We start from the raw sequence: 21836 nt of genomic DNA, 5'->3' as shown, positions 1-21836 counted from the left end.
TTTATGCTCATCTAATATGTCAAGAGTATAAAGTGAATGTTATAATATCTGATAGGTTCTAAGGCACAAATAAAGTGTAACCAAGATAAGCACAGCCAAGAGTACTTACTTTGTAAATTCTGGATAGGAGCCAGGCTGCTCTTGATAGAAAAATCAGAGTGTGTGACAGGGAGGTAAACACTCCCGGAGAATATATGCCAGCTGATAACGAGAAAGGCCCGCCCTGTTAGGGGGGGAAATCTCGTTGTGGGACTAAGTACTGCAAGGGAGAACAGCAAGGGGGAGGACTGCACTAATTGAGCGACTCACCTCCAACAGCTGACCGAAGTGTCAGCAAGGAGGTAACACGTCGCCCAATTGCTCGTTCCCCGGCGCAGTGGCGTCCGGCGTCACCACGCTGGTGAGCGCGATGACGTCAGATGCCAGAGCGCCGCCGACACGGAAAGAAGGGACCTAACCATAGGTGAACCGAGGGTCCGCCGCACAGCGCATGCTCGGGCGGCGGAATACAGCGGATCACAGGGCGTCCAAAGTGAGGCCCCACACATAATTTGCGTGGAGCCTACCCATGCCGGGGGACAGCGCAGGGCAAGGGAAAACATCGATGGATGCCTGATGATGGATGCTTGCCAGGCGAAATCAAACTAAACATAGTGGACAAGATAATTGCAATGTAGAAGATCAGAAGTGGGAGTAAGGCTAGAAAACAAAGAAATGCATACATCATTAACAGTTATTACAGTATAATATTTGCAGTGTACAAAGTCATAAAAAACGAGATGTTGTGAATATACATTGCATTTTTAGGACTGATATGTTATACAGCAAACTTGGTGATATCAACAAAGCTTAAAATAGCTACAAATTTGCAATGAGCTAACAATAAAGCACATTAATTAATAATATTGTGTCTGTACCTAGTATATTAATGTTGAAATGTTTATATGAAACAAGAAAGATAAATAATATATACAAGACAAAGGGAGAATGATTTCCTAAAGATTACGGTGTAAAAATAAAAATGAAGGGAGGATAGATACATCCAAATTCTGGTATAAGGATGCCTACATGTCACCTTCGTAACCCCCCGACGTAAAGCCCTGTAGAAAGGGTTTGAAACTTAAAATTTCATTCAAACCTGGAGGTGAGGTGGCATTTAAAGTCAAAATCCACCTCATCTCGCGCTAGAGGAGCAACTTGTTTAAATCACTTCCTCTAGGGGTCTGGTGAAGTCGGTCCAAGACCAAAACTGATATTTTTGGAAAGGAGTCTCTGTGGACTGTGGCCATATGTCGTCCCCAGGGAAAATCTGGGTTTCTAGTTTTCAGGTTGAGGTCAGGACCAGTCAGGTTCTTCCACCTCAAACTCGCTCATCAAAGTCTTTATCAACCATTCTGATGCTCGGTTTGAACTTCAGCAAGTAGTCTTTATCAGGTCTAGATGCCTAAATGCATTGACTTGCTGCCATGTGATTGGCTGATTAGCAATTTGTATTAACTGAAGCAATTAAACAGGTGTACCCAATAAACATATATATATATATATATATATATATATATATATATATATATATATATATATATATATATATATGTTGTACTGTTTACGTAAATGTATGGTAAGCACTGTTCATGACAGACTAATAAGTAAGAGACTGATAGGTGCTCAATTTATCCTCTTTCAGACTATAGGAAAATGTAATTTAGACAGTTTGCTCTGAAGATTTTTTCTTTTTCAAAGCACATCACACAATAAATAAATATTTTATATGACACAACCCTGATAAGCTAATAACTTACCTAGATTTGATTTACTTAAAGCGGAGTTCCACCGAAAATTGGAACTTCCACTTATCTGTTTCCTCCCCCCCGTCTGGTGCCACTTTTTGTGCCTTTAGGGGGGAGCCCCCCTGTTTTTGACAGGTACCCTTCCCCACTTCCGGGAGGCTGTGCCGTCCCTCGGAAGTTCGGCCCCCTCCTCCTTCCTCCGCCGCCGGGCCAGTTACAAAGCGCAACGCGCTTCACACATGCGCAGTAGGGAACTGCGGTTCCCTTACCCGGAATCCCGGCGGCAGCACCCGACAGCTGATCTGAAAATCGGCTGGGGTGCTGACATCGTTACTTACCTGGACAGGTAAGTGTCCATATATTAAAAGTCAGCAGCTACAGTATTTGTAGCTGCTGACTTTTATTTTTTTTCCCCAGGCGGAACTCTTCTTTAAATCACAAAGACCCTTACAATATGTTTAATACTAGAAGCAAGGCGAAGGTCAAATAACGTAGCAGTATGTTGGATTGTGGGAGGCAGCTAATAAACTGTGAGGAAACCCACATCAACTTTATGTAAATGGTGTGCCAGGTGGAATTCAATTCCAGGACCCAGAGGCACAACGAAGGACTAATTAGCCACTGTGCAGCTTGCAAAAGTGTGACCAAAAACCTGGATGCACACCTATGACAGCATGCAAACATTTAGATGTGTACAGAACAAAAAGGGAATAAATATATATTGGTTTGCTAGGAATACGTAAGGGTTAACACGTGGTTACACCTCTTTAGTATCTCATGTGTTATACATATGGAAGCCAACTAGGACCTGAGACAAGACATATTGTACTGCATAGTGCAGATCATTGATTAAAAGGACAGGGGTGTAGAATGTTACTATACTACAGTGTTCTTTAATGGGAGCAAATTGTACTCTCTGTGCTTTAACTGCTCTCTGTGCTTTAACCACTTGACCCCGTTCCCAGAAGTGAAGACACCAGGACAACAGGGAGCACCACGAAGCATCCACCGCCTGCGTCCAAGCCACCCGGAGGCCCTGAGTACCCATAGTACCACCGGAGAGCTACTAGGACACAGGACCCAGGACACAGGATCCCCCCCCACCAGCCCGTGAAACCCACATCTCCCGAGAACATGCGGATGAACCCATCTTACTGTTCTATATGCTGGATTTTATCTACTCAAATGTGAGTGTTTTTTTTATCCATTTGTAATAAATCTTTTGTCAAACACGCTGCATTTAGAGGGTGCCGTCCTTCTCTCTCTCTTGTATTGTTCCAGAGCTCATTCTAGCTTTTACACACTGGCTGCCTTCTACATACTCAGCATCCTAACATGGACTAAATCTTGCTGTGAAACATTAACATTTACCACCAAGTTCCCCCTCCCATTTTTGCCCGATCCTAACCTTCCCCCTTCCAAAACCAACCCACCCCTCTGCTTTTTCAGTTATACTGTATGTATCTAGCTACATCCAGAGTGTGCCATATTAACCCCTTGATTATATATTTTCTTTTAACAGAAGTACATTTATGATAAGATTATTAAGGCATTTTGGGCACAAATCTATGTCTGGGGGACTTTAAGGCATAATTAAATACAAGAAGTGGTGGAAGCAATGTAGAAATGATGTCTGCACTTGTGAGCTTAATAAATGCATACTACAGATATGGAGTGGTATTAAGAACGTGCCAGCAGGGCCACTTTTAGAGGATTTAAGGTAAAGGTTGAGGGTCTTATTTTTAACTTTATTATGAAAAAATTATACTGAATATATTTTACATTTTTAATTTAGTGATGCGGTTTAAAGTTGGAGTCAGGTGGATATTAAAATTTACTCTTTTGCAGTACTTAAAATTCACATTGATAAATTAGAATGGTAAGATTGTTGCATCCTCTTTTTCCCTTAATTTGACAGTGACCCTCTCTGCCTTGATGGCCCTGGAGCAAATGCCCTTTTTTGAACTTTGTTAAAATATTTGTGTGTACCCAGAGATACTTTTCATTGCCAAGTTGGAAATACTACTTGCTGTTTCCTGCGATTAGATTTTTTAATTAACTTTCAATTCTGCAAGTAGTAATTCCAATAGTGAATTATAATAGATGATGTTTAAGAACAAAGAAAACATGGTTAGAATGAGGACCATAATGAATACAATGACTCCGTTATACTGGTATTTGTGTAGTGTATGTAGCCTGTTTGCAGATATCATTGTAGCCTTTGTGGTCGCAGCACATGCAAATGGTAGGCCCATGCAAGAGGAGAGATGTGTATATTGTCTACTCCATCTTCTCTGATCTAATTGGCCATTCAGAGTTTGTTACATAGTTGGGATGAAAAATCAGTTCAAGTTCAGCTAAAAGACAATAATAAATAAAAAAAATGAAAAAACTCTGCATCTTTAGAACTCTAAACCCACTTATACAGTGGACAAAACATTACAAAGCTTGGTAAAATATGCTTCAAAAGGAAAAAAAAAAACCCATTTTGCTCCCCAGAGGCAATCCGATCAATAGTCTACAGTATTATTTCTTAAAAATATCAATATCTGTTTATTTTTTCTGCATTTAAAACACACCCATCCCTTTTTAAACCATCCTCTGAGATGGCTAGAACCATCCCTATGGAAGATATTTCAAAATTTTTACTGCTTTTACTAAAAAAGGACCCCCCACTGGCACAACGAGTAGATGCAAGGATGCAAGTGATGTGGGCTAAGCATAACATACCCTGTTTCCCCTAAAATAAGACCATAGCGTGATCGTCGGTGATGGCTGCAATATAAGCCCTACCCCCCAAATAAGCCCTACCCTGTTTCCCCGAAAATAAGCCATACCCTGAAAATAAAACCTACAAGGACTTTAACTAGGGCTTATTTGGGGGGTAGGGCTTATATTGCAGCCATCACCAACAATCACGCTAGGTCTTATTTTAGGGGAAACAGGGTAGTCATAAGTCAACCATGGTGCAATGTAAAATGTAACTTGATGCTTCATCTAGTTAAATGCAAACTAGTTATGTCAAAGAGACGCTTAATTTTCTGTCCTTGAGATTTTTGGATTATCAATTTTAGCTCTGAATAGTACAAAAAGTCTGATATACTGTTGGTAAACAGCTTTTCACACTGTATAGTGGCAATTGAATTTTGTGTTTTGCCTGAAGTAGTCCCTTAAACAGGCCATTCCTAGAATATATACATCTTTGATGACTTTAGTGTGCACAAGGGTTGACCACACACGTCTTGACCTTTGTTACCAATGAGATCCATTTTATTATTCTTAACAAGATGGATCAGAGAGAAGACTTCAGACAGACAACAGTGAACAAACCCTGTGGCTTTCTAGCTGTAATCAAGATGACATCCTGCCCTATTATAATACTATGAATGGGTCATTGATACATTTAGGGATTCCAAAATGCCCCATTGTGTGATAGATTTGAAGATCTGGCATGTCACTTTGTTAGAAGAGAAATGCCACCGATTTAGTCAGGGCTACATGTTGATTGCAAACGGAAAGTATTTTTGTCCCTTGACTCATTCTTAGAGGGAAGAATCACAAAAAATTTCACATCTTTCTCTGGCCCTGTGAAATGTTGCCATCTACTTGAAAAATGAAATCATTTATCCTTTGAACGCTTAAAATAAGATTCTATTTTGAGATTGTAAAGAAATTTGATCAACACAAACACATCATTTTTTTTAAACAGGAAAATTTTATTTAATAAAACAGTGTTGCAAAACATTGGTCCATGTGGCACAAGTACAAAAATAAAAGATCACACTTCTAAAAATACAGCACGGACATGAAGGTCTGAGAGGAGTACATACATCTCAAGTAGCCAGAGGCTAAGATAATGTCTATCAAAGTTAGTTACATGTCACAAATCACAAATCAGAACCTTCTATATACTGTATACAGTTTTGTGTGGACGAAAGACCTCCAGAGAGAACAGTTTAAGACTTGGAAAGGGTATGGGGATGGGGATTGGAGAGGAGGAGAGGGGGAAAGAAAGGGAGAGATACCCTCCAACAAGGCACATAACATCAACATTTGATATATACAGTAGTTATTGCAAGTATATTCGCAGGGTTTTGAACTGGAAATCATAGGTAGGTTGAATGGTAGTAATAGCCATGTAGTTTGGTCACAATGTCAAGCCTCTAGTCTCCACCCAAGGTACCCACATTTTGTGGAATTTTTGGGGGCAGTTTCGTACCATATATATTCATTTATATAGAGGCAACCCCTCATTCACCTTCATTCTCCATAGGTGGAGCATGGGGGGAGTCTGCCAATTATCACTTACAGTAGCTAATAACACCTTTGATGGAAGGAAGCAGCAATTTTTTCACAAACACCCAGAAGGTAAAGAAAAGTAAGGGGTCAACAGGAAGTGTTAGCCCAGTAATTACATTAAGATCATTCACCACCTCTCTCTAAAAATGCCGTATACAGGGGCAGGACTAAACCACTTGCAGGAAAGTGCCTATGTCCAGCCTACATTTGAGGCAGTTTCTATGAACCGTTGGGTAGGTAAGGGAGTAGGATCTCTGAAGTGTATAATACACATTATGAGGTACATTTCGTTTGAATGTACCTATCCCTGGTGGAAATAATAAGGTGTATATATTGCTATACTCCTTCATCCTAATCATCATCTGTGAGGGTTGGGAGATCTTGTTGCCAGGTACAGTATAACTGAGTAACCTAGGCCATATCTTTCCCCAATGTCCACAAATAGAGGGAGGAAAAAAAATTATCAGCACTGCAAAATTGCTCGACTGAGTGAGAATTAAGAATAACAAGAACTGTGCTCGGACTGCATGGCCAGCTGGAAGTATTTAAAAAATATTACGTTGGAGAGGTGAAATTTTGCCTTTAATCTACTGAAGGAAGGAAGATTTCTAGCATAAATAATATGTTTAAGGGTGCTAATACCATACCGCGCCCAAATAACTGGTTGGGGACAGTGCAGAGATGGGGGAAAGTGGGGTAACCCCAAGGAGATGTATGGGAAGAAATTGTATTTGGCTCTTCCATATACTTATTCATTTATCTCCAGACCAGGATGGTTGTTTTCATCAGCATAGTAATATTGGGTTAGTCTGGGATCCAAAAAATACTAAGTTACTCTGCATTAGATCCCAACAGACCAGATTCCAAATTAACCACAGGGTTAATATGTAATTGGGTAAACCACCATCTCATCGTCACAAGGACTGCTGGCCAATTGTACTGTCTACAGCTAGTTAGGGCCAGACCACCTAGTGAAAGTGGAATTGAAGCGTAGGTTTAGCTATCCTAGGAACCATACCCGCCCATATGAAGGTAGCGAGGATATGACCAATCTTGGTAAAAAAAGGCCTTAGAAATAGGGACCTGAGTATTACAGAATACATAAAGGAACTTGGGCAGGAAGGACATCTTTATAGGATTTATTCTTCCTAACTGGATCAGTGGCAGAGTTTTTGTCACACTCCACATTTTTGGTGGAGGCTGACATAGAACTGGTTGGAGGTTATCAGGCAGGTATTGCATAAGGTCATTGTGTATAGCAATGCCCAAGTATTTGAATTGAGTAACCCTGGTGAGGGGGTGTAGATGGGAGATGGGAGAACAGTACAGGTCTATCCCAATTCACTTGGGTTCCCAAAAAATCGCCAAACTGGTTAATAAATTCCAATGCTGCGGGTAATGACAAGTTTGCATTCTTTAAGTATAGCAGCGTGTGGTCTCCATATAAAAATACCTTTTCTTCCAGGGGTCCCACGAAAATACCCTCTACCTTCTCAGAAGAGCGCAATAGAATCAACATTAGGCCTATAGAAGGACTAACAGCCCTGGGGATGGGAGCAGCCTTGTCTGGTTCCCCTAAATAAGGGGAAAGGTTGCAAAAGAAAGCCATTAGTCCACACCCTGGCTGTGAGGCTTGAACATAGCAGTTTAAACCAAAGCCAAATTTACTTGAGACCAAAGAAATAGTGCGTTGCCGACAAACTGTGATGTGATGAAAGCCGTGTCAGCTGCTGCAATCACAAAAATGTGTGTTCTTCACATATATTAAAAATATAACATGACAATGTGTTACGCTGCTGTGAATAAATCCTGCATATAAATGTGAAAAATAATAACAAATATAGCACATATGTAGGATAGTGAAACCACCGTGATCAATATAAAACTGAAATAATAATGAAAAAAAAGTTTGTCCATATGCAGATACGGTGGCATGTTAAAGGCCCCTGCTAAGATAATATGGTCTGTAGGGTACAAAGCAATCAGTTGAATAAGCTTGTTGAGTATAGATACAGTACATTGGCTGGAGGAGTTAAATATAAACCGACTATTACCACTTCAACATTTTCAATCATAGCATATAATACAACATACAAAGGCAATGATTTGTGTATCAATATACTGCCACCTCTGGCATGAGAGTAGTGGGTGGCATGGTAATAGTGACCTACCCAGGGCTTTTTCAGACCAAGTACCCTACTCCCTGTCAAATGGGTTTCCTGGAGAAAGAAAAGATGAGGGAAATAAGTTTTGAGGTAGTTAAACACCAGGGAATGTTTGATTTTAGCAGTTAAACCCCGGACATTCCATGATATACAGTAACTGTTACCAGGAATGTAGAGAAAGTGGGAGATAATGATTGCCAATATAAATTCCAGCTAGACCTATGTAGGAAGGAAAGTGTTTCCCCCTGGTACTGCAGTTCCGAACAACCTTGCATATAGGACTAGACAAACATGTAAGTATCTTCATTGTACCAGATTGTGGCATCAGACAGAAAACGTACAAACAACCGTGTAGCACCCTGGAGTTTAGGCAGGAATGCTCCTCACAAATTTACTTGCCAGGAGTAGTTACCCTGGTTGATTGTTAGAGATCTATTGATTTCTCCCTAAGTTTGGCCTGGTTGCACTTTTCTCTTCTACCACTAGGTGGCCGGGTACTTGGTGGTACTAGATTTGAGAAGGGCAACTCAAGGTAAGGTTATGGGTATATGGGGTATCTCAGCCAATGGGCAGGGGTTTTCTTGAATCCCTTGGCCTGCTGGGAGAGCCTATATAATTGGATGAAGTCAGGTGATCTATGTTCTGTGCCACCTGGACGGCTGTCTAGGTGGACATGTGTTGTGTTGCCCCGGGCTGCTAGGCCAGAGATTGGGCCTATCCCGGGGGCATCTGGCTGCTAGGCTGTCTGAGGGCCTATCCAGAAGCAAGAGAGCAGCACAGGGTTGGGATTGCGGCTTGCAGTCCAACCAGAAGTGACGGTTCTGCCGGCCAGAGAACCTGTCTGTGGTCGGAGGTAGAAGAGAAGCTGTCGCCACTAAGGGACCAACCACCTTATTACCAGGGACCACAGGGAGTAACTGAAGCAAGTACCATAGAAGTATTCTCACCGAACGGGCACAGTGGAGAATCGTGAAACTTCAGGCGGTGATCAAGTCAGGGACCCAGCCAGTAGAGGTGACGTGTGCAGAGCAGCCTTGTGTGTCAAGCTAGGGACCCAGCAGAGAAGCAGGGGTAAAGCTTGAGGAAGATACCACTGTCAAGATTTGAGGAGGTCAAGGGATTCAGTGGCAGTGAATCAGCGGGTCTAGTGAGAGACTGGGAGCTCAGTGGGCTGAAGAACTACAAGGAGAATTTGTAGTGAAGGTGAAAGAACTGTTACACTTTGTGTTAGGAACTATTAAAGACTGTTGCCATAGGAGACAGTATTCCTGCATGTGCAGATGTGGCTTCTTGCTGGTGGCCTTTCCCTGCACGGCTGTCCTCCTATTGAAGTCTCTGAGTCTGCTAAAGGGTGTCCTGGCCCTAACCCTCTTTCCCCCAAAAAGTTTGTAAGAGAAATAAACATCTCTTTTGCATTCAAGAAGTGTCTGGCACCCAATAACTTTATCCACCTTGCACCCACCATGCCTCACAACCCACCACATACAGAAGGATGTCAGCTATCTCTGGCCCTGGAGGTTCTCATTAGACCAGAGGAGGCAGGAGACCTTGCTACAACTGCAAAAATAAAAAGACAACCCCTCACCACTCCACCCTGCATCACCAACAAAACTATGGTGTGCTTGAAACCTCAAACCAAACATGGTAAACAACCAGTAGGGGGCTGTGAACAATTCAGGTGAGTGATACAAAAGGCACTTCTTGTCCAAGAGTTGCCACTTGACAGCAGAAAATTGCACCGTATTCACTTGGCTATAGCACAACCTTAAGTTTCAAGTTATTATTATTATTCACAATTTATATAACACCAACAGTTTATGCAGCGCTTTACAATGTAGAGAGGGGACAGCACAATTACAGTACAGTTCAATACAGAAGGGACAGGAGGGCCCTGCTCGTTATACATCAAAAGAACAACAAAATTAAAAATCAAGAAAAAAAAATCAAAAGTTATACATCAAAACAACAGCAAGAACATTTTATAGCATATTAAATCTCTCTCTAGGAGCAAGATAAGCCTTCCAGGAACCACCTAGACTTGGAGCCACAAAGTAACGTCTTCCATACTCAGGGGATGTAATAGGGAGACCCCCTTAGTTTAACAGTTACGTCAGGATACCTTCAGCCAGTAGTGGTACAATTTAGTACACCAGAGGCTCAGTAAACTAGGTGGGCCCCAGAACCACACATGTTCAGAGAGGCAGAACAAGAGCTGCAGAGAAATGGCATCAGTTCAGAAGCAATTACCAGCTCAAAAAAAACACGGCAAGGATTTTATCTGGGAGTGGTTACCTGATGGAGATTTACCAATACACTCATGATCTGGGAAGTGTTTCAATCCAGTGGGACACATCCTCAAGAGAATCAAAAAAGCAAGTAGCACCCCCTTCATGAGCCCACAATCGAGCAGGGAACAACACACTATATATGATTGCCTTGTGATGAAGGACAAGCGCAGCTGGTCGAATGATCTATGGAGTCTCTGTGTTTCTCTGAGTAATCAGGGAAGATAATAAACTTGGCAGTCTTGCATCAAAGAGAGTCCTGTTTCCTTGCCTCTCAAAGGACCATGTCCCAATTGTGGAAATTAAAGAGACAAAGGTACATGTGGAACTACCTAGTGAGCCCCTATCTGCATCTGATGGGCACACTCCACTGTGAAGAAGGGTGAAAATGGTGCCTGAGGTAGTGGGGTACGGAGAATGCGTTCAGAGAAGGCGGTTGGATCCTGACCCTCTACTACCTCAAGCAATCCCAGGATGCGCAGGTTGTTCCTGCAATTGCAATTTTCTGCATCTTCTGCCTTAGATTCCAGGGAGCAAACCTTAGTGCAGAGGGTGTGCACCTTGGTAGTTCTCTAATGTCCTTGGGGTTCCTCGGATGGTGTTCTGCGTTGGTCATCAGCTTAGGAAATGTCTCCATATCCCACTGGATCAGCTCAATATCAGTCTGGAGAGAATCTATTTTGGCAGTAAGTGTTGTCTGATATCCAGAGATCTCTAGCATAATAGCTGTGAAGTTGTCTTGGTCAGCCAACGTATGATCACAGCCTTCTGTTTGTGTCGCCATATTGGCAGAACAGCCTGCCTGCTGTGCCACTGAAGGAGTATCCCTTACTGGATCATCAGCTGCATGTCAGTTGGCGGAGTGCAACCGAGCTCTGGTAATCATCAACAGGGAGAGCTGAAAAAAAGAATGTAGGTGGCGGTAGTCATTGCTCCACAATTACAGAGTAATAAACAGCGAGAAGGCAAGACTCCTTTCTTACACCATTATCACCATCTTTGACTTGCCCCCAACACAAACACATTTTTATTTTTGCATATTGAGAGTTCATAACAAAACTGTATTTTTTTATATTAAATGTCCAATCGAACCTTCTTAATTTAGTGCTGTAATGCGGTCAGGCTAAAAATACAAAATTAAATATGACTGTGTTTTTGCCTATTTTTTACATACTATGTGCTGCACCAAAGGTTAAATCAGAACTAAAGCCAAAACGTTTTTTTTTTTTCGTTTTGGGTAGAGAAAGGAGGATAGTAACCTTTTTGGCATTTGTGTCCCATTGGGGAGATTTAGTTTCATTTCCTGTCCCATAGTCACAAAGGGAAGTGAGAGGAAATCCCTCCAAAGTGAGGGAAATCCCCAGTTGTTACTAGAACTAGTATTCCATTAGAAGATTTCCCCTTTATTTCTGTTCTGGTGACAACTCAAAGATTGTAATTTTCTTTCACTATCAGTTAAAATGGTCGTCGGAACAAATAGATAGAGTGAATCTTCTCAGTGGGGACGCAGACAGAAAAACTGACAGTTAGCCACTTGCTTACTGAGCACTTAAACCCCCCTCCTGCCCAGACCACTTTTCAGCTTTCAGCGCTGACGCACTTTGAATGACAATTGTGCGGTCATACAACACTGTACCCAAATTAAATTTTTATCATTTTTTTCCCACAAATAGAGCTTTCTTTTGGTGGTATTTAATCACAGCTGGGATTTTTATTTTTTGCTAAACAAACAAAAAAATATGGAAAATTTTGAAAAAAAAAAATCAAGTTTTATAGTTTGTTATAACATTTTGCAAACAGGTAATTTTTCTCCTTTATTGATATGCGCTGATGAGGCAGCACTGGTTGGCACTGATCGGCTGCACTGATGGGCACGGATAGGCACAGTTAAGGCGGCACTGATAGGCACAGTTAAGGCGGCACTGATAGGCACAGATAAGGTGGCACTGATAGGGACAGATAAGGCGGTACTGATGGGCACAGATAAGGCGGCACTGATGGCCACTGATGGGCGGCACGGATGGGTGGCACTGATGGGCACTGATAGGTGGCACTGATGGGCGGCACTGATGGGCGGCACTGATGGGCACTGGTAGGTGACACTGATGGGCACTGATAGGTGGCATTGATGCGCAGCACTGTTGTTGAAGCACTGATAGGTGGCACTGTGGGCACTGATGGGTGGTGCTGGTGGGCATTGGTAGGCGGCACTGCTGCCTATTGCTAGATGGCACTGGCAGGGGGAACAGGTAGGCACTGAGGATCTGCAGCAGCTCGCTGTGATCAGGACTGATGTCCCTCTCACAGCCGCCGGTGATCGGCTTTTTTTTCCTCCTCACGCTGTCAGCGCGAGGAGAAAAAATAGCCGATTACCGGCTCTGTTGACATCACATGATCAGCTGTCATTGGCTGACAGCTGATCACGTGGTAAGGAGTCGGGATCGACCCCTTACTCCGATCTGTGATCAGACGAGTCTCATAGAATCGCTGATCACAGAGCGCGCCGCGTGCGCCCTGCAGGGGGCATGCAGGCCGTTCGTGCACGGGACGATGTCAATGGACGTAGTCCCGGCAAAGCAGGTCCGTGCTGTAGCCATCATTAGGCTATAGCGCGGATCTGAAGTGGTTAATCTAATTCTCCTTCACTCTATCCGAAACTGAAAAAAATATTTTGCCATTAGTTACACTTTAAAATATTCTGTGCTGGCAACACATTAGAGAGTCAGGCTGGTGATTTCACACACATTGCATCAGCCCAGGTCTCCAGCAGTCCAACTTGTCCCCTAATACAACAGCACTCCTGTTTAACCTGAGCAGCACTGTTATTGGAGCAGTGTGCAGGGGCACATGTCAAACCAATAGGAAAAAAAGTCACAATATTTATTACCACTTATTACAGTGAACCATTTATATGCAGAGTCCAGTGGGTATAATTAAGAAACATAAACTTAATAAAGACAAGTCCATCCAGACATGAAGTCACAGGTGCACAGCAATGTCATCAGATCAGGGCAAGTCTCTTGTGGGGAGCACTCCAGGGACCATGTAAAAGAGAAATCTAGTCAGGCACGCTCCTTTCTCAAGCTACTGGTATGGGACTAAAGATGCCTTTCATAGGCGCGCGCAGCCTATTGCTTTTGGGTGTGCACCCCAAAGCTCAAACACACAAAGCTCAAACACACATATATATATATATTTATTTACACTAAATTACCAGAAGTATTGGGACGCCTGCCTTTACACGCACATGAACTTTAATGGCATCCCAGTCTTAGTTCGTAGGGTTCAATATTGAGTTGGCCCATCCTTTGCAGCTATAACAGCTCCAACTCTTCTGGGAAGGCTGTCCACAAGGTTTAGGAGTGTGTCTATGGGAATGTTTGACCATTCTTCCAGAAGCGCAGTTGTGGGGTCAGGCACTGATGTTGGATGAGAATGCCTGGCTCGCAGTCTCCACTCTAATGTGAAGGCCAGTCAAACTCGCTCATCCATGTCTTTATGGACCTTGCTTTGTGCACTGGTCCAAATCATTTGGTGGAAGGGGGATTATGGTGTGGGGTTGTTTTTCAGGGGTTGGGCTTTGCTCCTTAGTTCCAGTGAAGGGAACTCTTAAGGCGTCAGCATACCAAGACAATTTGGACAATTTCATGCTCCCAACTTTGTAAGAACAATTTGGGGATGGCCCCTTCCTGTTCCAACATGACTGCGCACCAGTGCACAAAGCAAGGTCCACAAAAACACGAACTTAGCAAGGGTGGTGGAAAATAAACTTCAAGTGCAAAAATTCACACTATAATAGTAACTAAAACAGATAAAATTAAGTGTAAAATCTAAAAAAAAAAAAAAAAAAAAAATTCCAAAGTGCTATAATGGTGTGAACCTCCCAACTAAAAAGTTGTAGCACTTGAAGTTAATTTGTATTGTAATTATCTGTAGAGGGGTTTCCACCATCCTTGCTAAGTTTAAAAAAAAAAAATGTCTTATTCTCATTTTGATGTGTATTACATGTGAAATCACATATCACTGGAATTATTGCACTTGAAATTAATCTGTATGACAAATATAATTTTTTATTTCTTTTTTCGGGTTAATGTGTATCATATGCGATGTTACATATCACAGAGACCGGTATTGTGGTAATATTGACGTTTATTGAGATTTCCGTACATAAGAGGGTTCCACAATTATTGTTAAGTTATTGATTAGTAAGTTAGCGCTACACTTTTTTTTTTTTGTGGTGTGGGAACACATAACAGTTCTTAGCAGCAAGCCTTTTACTGACACGTTTTTATTTTACCTCCAGTAGTTTATTGTAAATAGTAGTGTGGTGATTACCTATTATACTAAAGATTGGCATGTGGCATTATTAAACAGACGGATTTCAGTTGTGCCCCACCAGACCGGCCCCCATGGACAATCTGCCTGGCTGCTGAGTTCATCTCCCCATCCCTGCACTCAGTGCACTGATGGGCACTGATTGGAAGCATTGATAGGCAGCACTGATTTGCAGAACTGATGGGCACTGATTGGCAAATATAGGTGTCACTGATTGGCAGCACTCATGGGCACTGACAGATAGCACTGATTGGCAGCACTGATTGGCTGCACTGATGGGCACTGATAGACGGTACTAGTTGGAAGCACTGATTGGCACTGATTGGCAGCACTGATGGGCACTGATAGGCACTGCTTGGTGGCACTGATAGGTGGCACTGATTGGCACTAATTGGCAGCACTGATTGGCACTGATGGGCGGCACTGATAGGCAGCACTGATGGGCAATGATAGGCAGTACTGATGGGCACTTATTGGCAGCACAGATGGGCACTGATAGGCTACACCGAAAGGCAGCACTGATGGGCACTGATTGTCACTGATAGATGGCACTGATAGGCAACACTGATTGGCAGTACTGATGGGCACTAATAGATGGCACTGATAGGCAACACTGATTGGCAGCACTGATTGGCACTGATTTGAAGTACTGATTGGCACTGATAGGCAGCACTTATTGGCACTGATAGGTGGCATTGGTTGGCAATGATAGACGGCACTGATTGGCAGCACAGATGGACACTGATAGGCAGCACTGATAGGCACTGATTGATGGCATTGGTTGGCACTGATAGGCGGCACTGATAGGCAGCACTGATGGGCACTGATTGGCAGCACTGATGGGCACTGATGAGCACTGATAAGCGACATTGATAGGCAGTGCTGATGGGCACTAATGGGTGCCCATTGGAAGCACTGATGGGAAGCACTGATGGGCACTGATAGGTGGCACTGATTGGCACTGATAGGTGGCATTGATTGGCACTGACAGGTGGCACTGATGGGCATTGATAGGCAGCACCGAATGGCACTGATCTAGGAGAGGGGGAGTTTCACATTGAGCAGTCAGCGAGGCATGTAAGAGCCGCTCAGTGTGGGAAACTGTAATGTAATGTCACTGCTTGCAGAGACCAGCTGCCAAAACTTGGCGTTGATGTCGGGGTGTGTGGGACCAAACAGCTAGCCTATCAAACACAAGTCAACGGGATATGGGCTGGGTGGGTCACTCTGTGTATGTGGCTCTGCCCCCTTTCTATCAGCTATCAAACACCAGCCAACGGAATAGGGGCTGGGCGGGCCGCTCTGTGTATGTGACTCCACCCCCTTTCTTAAGCAGCCCGATCGTTGGCTGGTGTTTGATAGCTGATATAAAGGGGGTGGATCCACATACATGGAGCGGCCCGCCCTGCCCATATCCCATTGACTTGTGTTTGATAGGCTAGCTGTTTGGTCCCGCCCACCCCGACATCAGCTCCGAGATTTGACAGCTGGTCTCTGCAAGCAGTGACATTACATTACAGTTTCAAGCACTGAGTGGCTCTTACATGCCTCCCTGACTGCTCAATGGGAAACTGTCTCACAGGCAGCGCGCTATACAGTCTCTTGCAGCATTTTACAGCAGATCTCGGGACACACATTAGGGTGCACGCATTTATTACCTTTATTTAGCACTATCTATTGGTTGTTTTTTTTTCTTTTTTTTAATGTGAGGGAGCTACAACTCATTCATTTTATGATTGTTATTGTAAAATGACAATACACTTTCTGATTCTTTCTGATTCTAAATTGGGAATGCATGTTGTACAAAAGGCCAAATTATAACAATCAATACATTTAGAGAGAATGAGCATTAAAATGACTAAATATGTATAAACAACAACTTACATATATAGCCAGTTATAAATAATGATAAAAATACACTGTAAATAACATTATGCTAACAACATAAAAAAATGCAGTTCATTTTAAAATTGATGTGTCAAATATTCATCAGGCACAGTTACCATCTGTCATATGGATCTCTACATGTTATATAAAAATGTCTTAAAAATGTATTATGCTATATCACTGGTGGTAAGACACAAAATAAATAGTTAGATAAATTGATAGTTAGATAAACGTATTCTTACATGGATAATTATAATGGGCGAGGGGCTATAAGTTTCAGTCCAGCTGAATAGAATAAAAACACTTGTATATATTAACAGATAAGGGGGGGGGGGTATAAAAAAGGGAATAAGGAATGAAATGGGACCAACTCCTAATTTTCTTATATTTATAGATTTGAATTTAACCACTTGCTTACCGGGCACTTAAACCCCCCTCCTATCCAGACCAATTTTCAGCTTTCGGCGCTGACGCACTTTGAATGACAATTGCGCGGTCATACAACACTGTACCCAAATGAAATTTTTATCATTTTTTCACCACAAATAGAGCTTTCTTTTGGTGGTATTTGATCACCTCTGCGGTTTTTACTTTTTATTAAAAAAAATTTAAAAACTGATTTTTTTAAAAAAAAAAAAGTTTATTTTTTTATATTTTGTTTTAAAAAATTTTAAACGGGTAATTTTTCTCCTTCATTGATGTACGCTGATGAGGCGGCAGTGATGGGCACTGATAGGCGGCAGTGATGGGCACTGATGGGTGGCAGTGATGGGCAGCACTGGCAGGTGGCACTGATTGGCACTACAGGTGGGCATTGATAGGTGGCACTTGTGGGCACTGATAGGTGGCACTTGTGGGCACTGTTAGGTGGCACTGTGGGCACTGTTAGGTGGCACTGTGGGCACTGTTAGGTGGCACTGTGGGCACTATTAGGTGGCACTGTGGGCACTATTAGGTGGCACTTTTATTGGGTACTGATGAGGCAGATGTGCCTCTTCCACTTGGGGACCGATGTCCCTCACATCCGATCCGGTGATCGGCTTTTTTTTCTACTCGCGCTGTCAGCGTGAGTAAAAAAAAAAAACGATTACCGATCTTTTGTTTACATCATGTGATCAGCTGTCATTGGCTGACAGCTGATCACATGGTAAGGGGCCGGGACCGGCCCCTTACACAGATCGGTGATCAGCCGAGTCTCAGTGACTCGGTGATCACAACGCGCCCGGCGCGCGCAGGGAGCGTGCACAGGGGAGGACGTCATATGACATCCTCCCGGGAATGTAGGTCCGCGCTGTAGCCGTCATTCGGCTATAGCGCGGATGCCAGGTGGTTAAATCATATACAGTTATGTACACATAAGTATTGTCATGGTCTTGCGTCAGGCTCAGAGGGCAGTAGCTATAGCAGTGGAGCAGCACTCACCAACAAATGGAACAGGCTTACATGCAGGTCTAAGTACTAACCAGTATTCACCAGAGCTCTTGATGGTGGAGAGGGTTTTGCTGCATGTTAGTACCAGGTCGCAGTCTTCAGGATCACCCCAACAGAAGGGGAGCAAGCCAGGGTCCAGTAGCAGATATAGCAGGTAGGGATCAAAAAGCAAAAGCATAGTCAGTAAATAAGCCAAAGGTACGTAAGGAATAGTTGCAGGTTGGGATTAAGCAGAAGCGTAGTCAAGTAACAAGCCAAAGGTCGACTTGACGACAAATTAGCAGTGGTTAAAAAGCAATATTCTTGCTTGTTTATGAAACTTAGTTTTATTTATAAAGAAGTTACTTGATACTTGTTTTCATTATTAACAGTGAACTGTTATGCCCCATACACGGTCAGATTTTCAGATGGAAAATGTGTGATAGGACCTTGTTGTCGGAAATTCCGACCGTGTGTGGGCTCCATCACACATTTTCCATTGGAATTTCCGACACACAAAGTTTGAGAGCTTGCTATAAAATTTTCCGACAACAAAATCCGTTGTTGGAAATTCCGATCGTGTGTATACAAATCCGATGCACAAAGTGCCACGCATGCTCAGAGTAAATTAAGAGATGAAAGCTATTGGCTACTGCCCCGTTTATAGTCCCGACGTACGTGTATTGTCACCGCGTTCAGAACGATCGGATTTTCTGACAACTTTGTGTGACCCTGTGTATGCAAAACAAGTTTGAGCCAACATCTGTCGGAAAAAATCCATGGATTTTGATGTCGGAATGTCCCATCAATGTCTGACCGTGTGTGCGGGGCATTAGGCTTCATTCACACTTGTGCAACTTGTCTTGCAACTTTGGACACCAAAGTCACATGACAAGTCGCATCCCATGTTTCCCTATGATAACCATTCATAAGTGTGTGGTTTCAAGTCGCAGTGACTTCAAAGTAGTTTGTGGGGTCTCCCCCAAAATCCATACAAGACCCTTATCGGAGCATGCAGATGAACAGGTTAGGAAAGGGGGGGACGAGCAAGCGCTCCCTCTCCTGAACCATACCAGGCCACAAGCCCTCAAAATGGAAAGGTGCTTTGGGGCACGGAAGGATATGCCCCCCCCAAAGCACCTTGAGGCCCTTGTCCCCATCAACATGGGGACAATGTGTGTTGGATGAGGGGCAGAGCACCCCCCTTCCTCAAAGAACCTCCAATGTTGAGGGCATGTGGCCTGGTACCGCTTGTTCGCACCTCCTCTTTCCTGGCCTGCCCGGCTGCATGCTCGGATAAGGGTCTGGTATGGATTTTTGAGGGACCCCATGGCAATTTCTTTTTTAAATTTTGACATTGGGTACCCCTTAAAATCCATACCAGACCCCGAGGGCCTGGTATGCATGGGGGGGACCCCCACACCACTTTTTTCATTTATTTTTCATTGCCTACATTCTTTTTTTTACATTCAGTTGTCAGTGGGTCATCGGTTGTTAAGGACATGGGCTCCTTAACAACAAGCTCAATTTTCGATGCAAATTCAGATCGTTCTGAAAATCTGGAATTCATTAGAAAATAAAGAAACCAATCCTACCTTTCTTTTTCCTTTCTTATACTCCTTTCTCTTCATCAGGTTCATATAACGTCACTTTTAATTATATTTCATGTTTCTATGACGTTATTAACCATTGGAACTTCCTCTTACTTGAAATATGAGAGCGACAATTCCTTAACGCTTCTTTTATTTAAAGTTTTAGATATTCTCAAATTATAATTTTATTGAGATTCCATTATTCTATCATAGTCTATGTTTAGACATTTTTGCTTTCTTAACACTATAGGAAATGTCTCTCTGAGTTGACAATTTTTTGTTTAAAGTAAGAGACAACTTTATCTTTTGTCATATTATAATGTTAAAACTGTACCTTACTATTGTATATTCCTGTATTGCTTTTGAACCTGTTCCCTGACTTATAAAACTTCAATAAACAAATTTGACAAAGAAAATAAAGAAACCAAACAAACCTAAAAAAAAGTTTTCTGTTCTGCACATGTTTAACAACTTTGTAGAGCACAAACAAAACAATCACATTGGTCATAGCCAAAGACGTAACAAAGTCGCACTCACCTAAAGTCGCATCAAAGTTGCATCACAGGGTCACAGGCTAAAGTTGCAATGGAATTAGCACAATTTTTAGGTCACACAAGTGTGAATGGACACAGTTTTTATATTCATGTAATACGGCACTATAGCCAACAGAGTTTACAGGTTTTTTTTGTATATATTTTAAAGTTGCACTTCTGTTTGTCTGTAAGTAATATTTTTGTTTGTTTATGATACTGGAGATTTTAGTGGACTAAAATGTACTGGCGATTTTAGTTGATTTAAAAAAACATCTAAAACTAAAACAATTAAGCTGACTAAAATACGACTAAAACTAAAATGACAGTTTAACCATTTGCCCACAGGGCACTTTTCCGTCCTTCCTAACCAGACCAATTTTCAGCTTTCAGCGCTCTCACATTTTGAATGACAATTACTCAGTCATGCAGCACTGTACCCATATGAAATGTTTGCCCCTTTTTTCACACAAATAGAGCTTTCTTTTTATTTAATCACCACTGGGTTTTTTATTTTTTTACGCTATGAATGAAAATTTTTTAATTTTGCAAATTAGTAATTTTTCTTCATAAATTTTGGCCAGAATTTATACTGCTACATATCTTTGGCAAAAATAACCAAAATCAATGTATATTATTTGGTCTTTGTGAATGTTATAGAGTCTACAAGCTAAGGTGCCAATAACTGAAAATTGATCACACCCGATGTACTGACGACCTATCTTATTTCTTGAGACACTAGCAAGCCATGGCAGCACAAATACCACCAAAATGACCCCTTTTTGGTAAGTAGACATGCCAATGTATTTAGTAAGAGACATTGTGAGTTTTTTGAAGTGTTAATTTTTTCCCACAATTTTTTGCAAAATTAAGATTTTTTTTCACAAAATTGTCAAATTAACAGGTTATTTCTCTCACATGGCATATGCATACTTGCAACTACACACCAAAACACATTCTGTTACTCCTCCTGAGTAGGGATGAGCCGAACACCCCCCCCGGTTCGGTTCGCACCAGAACTTGCGAACGGACCGAAAGTTCGCGCAAACTTTAGAACCCCGTTAAAGTCTATGGGACGCGAACGTTCGAAATAAAAAGTGATAATTTTAAAGGCTAATATGCAAGTTATTGTCCTAAAAAGGGTTTGGGGACCTGGGTCCTGCCCCAGAGGACATGTATCAATGCAAATAAAAGTTTTAAAAAAGGCCGTTTTTTCGGGAGCAGTGACTTTAATGATGCTTAAAGTGAAAAAAAAGTGAAATATTCCTTTAAATATCGTACCTGGAGGGTGTCTATAGTATGCCTGTAAAATGGCGCGTGTTTCCCATGCTTAGAACAGTGCCTGCACAAAATGACATTTTTAAAGGAATAAAAGTCATTTAAAACTGCTTGCGGCTTTAATGTAATGTCGTTCCCGGCAATATGGACGAAAATCAGTGAGACAAATGGCATGGGTACCCCCCACCCCCCAGCCCATTACCAGGCCCTTTGTGTTTTGTATGGATATTAAGGGGAACCCCGCACCCAAATTAAAAAAGGAAAGGCG

Source organism: Aquarana catesbeiana, linkage group LG03, assembly GCF_042186555.1.
Source record: "Aquarana catesbeiana isolate 2022-GZ linkage group LG03, ASM4218655v1, whole genome shotgun sequence".
NCBI lineage: Eukaryota > Metazoa > Chordata > Amphibia > Anura > Ranidae > Aquarana > Aquarana catesbeiana.
This window is presented reverse-complemented; position numbering follows the sequence as displayed.